General features: G+C 41.5%; 1 pseudogene; it reads left to right on the top strand.

Moving 5' to 3' along the window:
* The first annotated feature begins 832 nt into the window (after positions 1-832).
* LOC124979817 (olfactory receptor 1468-like) lies at positions 833-1,769 on the top strand (annotated as a pseudogene).
* Positions 1,770-1,995: the final 226 nt, after the last annotated feature.

A 1,995-nucleotide genomic window follows, 5' to 3' on the forward strand; every position in this document is an offset into this window, starting at 1 on the left:
CAGTGAGATGAAGCAATACGCTGTTCTAAAGTCCAGACAAGGAATGTTGTCAGCCTTGTTCACATTGTGGCAGTTGGGATAAAGGGTGGAAGAACTAAAGAATGAAGTGGCAGAATCTAGAGGGCTTGCTAGGTGAGCTGTTAATGAGAGGGAAATGAACAGATGAAATACAGCTCTCAGGTTTCTGACTTGAGCCTGGATTCCTTTTACTGAGTTAAAAGAGAATGGAGGAGTAAATTTGGAGAGGGTAGAGTGAGTCATGGGTTTCATTTGGGATCCGTTGAGCTGCACATGGTTGTAGTATACTGATGAGGAGCTAATGAGTAAGCAGTTGGTGATGCAGAACTGAAAGTGATAGAGCTATTTATCACAGGTTTAGATTGCTTATCAATGCCATTGGATTAGGTGATCACTTACAAACCTATAGAATTTTAGGGGAAGTGTTCAGGGGAAAACTCAGGAAACAGTGACATGTAAGACACTATCAGAGAACTAAACAATCATAATTATTGATAATAAATGTCCATGGAAGTATCAAAGAATCAGTGTGATCACACAGAATCTAGTAGATAAGAGTATTTCAGAAGGGAGAAAAGAGTCAGCATAGTTACATTCAATGATAAGTGAGGAAACTAACTTGGAGAGATGGCTTAGATTGAGTGATGTGTCATAATCTCATTGTAGATGTGATTTTGAATGCTGAGTGTGAGATCAATGCCTTCAATTATTGAAGAGCTCCTAAGGGACAGCACATCATACAAATGTGTTTGACTTTTTAATTTATGTTTTAAAAAATCCTATTATCTTCTCTTAAAGACACTAGAGATAGAGTATGACAGGATGGAACCAATCTACCATCTCAGAGTTCCTCCTGCTGGGCCTGCCCATCCAGCCAGAACACCACAACCTGTTCTATGCTTTATTCCTGACCATGTATCTTACTACTGTCCTGGGGAACCTCATCATCATTGTCCTCATTCACCTGGACTCCCATCTACACATTCCCATGTATTTGTTTCTCAGCAATTTGTCCTTCTCTGACCTCTGCTTTTCCTCTGTGACCATTCCTAAACTGCTGCAAACCATGCAGAACCAAATTCCAACCATCCCTTATGCAGGCTGCCTGACCCAAATGTACTTCTTCCTGTTTTTTGGAGACCTGGAGAGCTTCCTTCTAGTGGCCATGGCCTATGACCGCTATGTGGCTATCTGCTTCCCCCTGCACTACCCCACCATCATGAGCCCCAAACTCTCTCTCCCTGGTGGTGCTGTCCTGGGTGTTGACCATGTTCCATGCCATGCTCCACACTCTACTTATGGCCAGATTGTGTTTCTGTGCAGAGAACGTGATCCCCCACTTTTTCTGTGATATGTCTGCTCTTCTGAAGCTGTCCTGCTCTGACACTCATGTCAGTGAGTTGGTGATATTCATCACAGCAGGCCTCATTCTCGTCATTCCCTTTGTCCTCATTGTTGTTTCCTATGGGCACATCGTGTCCTCCATTCTCAAGATCCCTTCTGTTCACGGTACCCGTAAGGCCTTCTCCACCTGTGGCTCCCACCTCTCTGTGGTGTTGCTCTTCTTTGGGACAGTCATTGGACTCTACTTATGTCCATAAGCTAATAATTTTACTGTGAAAGATACTGTCATGGCTGTGATGTACATGGTGGTCACTCCCATGCTGAACCCCTTCATCTATAGCTTGAGGAACAGAGACATGAAGGAAGCAATAGGAAGAATCCTTAAGAAAATTCCCTTTAGCCTGTGATGGTAATGCTTAAGAGAATTGCATCACTTTCTGCTGCAAATGATGGTATTGATATGTTGATATTAATATTTGAATGCTATTCTCTAGTCCTTTCTTCCTATCATAGAAATTACTTTTCAAATATACCACATAATTATCCATTAAATAGTAGAACTATAATCAATATGTGTATTTGATATAAAAGATGTTCTCAGTAATCTTCTATTAAGACTTCCCTGTTTGTTAA

Source organism: Sciurus carolinensis, chromosome 3 (genome assembly GCF_902686445.1).
Source record: "Sciurus carolinensis chromosome 3, mSciCar1.2, whole genome shotgun sequence".
NCBI lineage: Eukaryota > Metazoa > Chordata > Mammalia > Rodentia > Sciuridae > Sciurus > Sciurus carolinensis.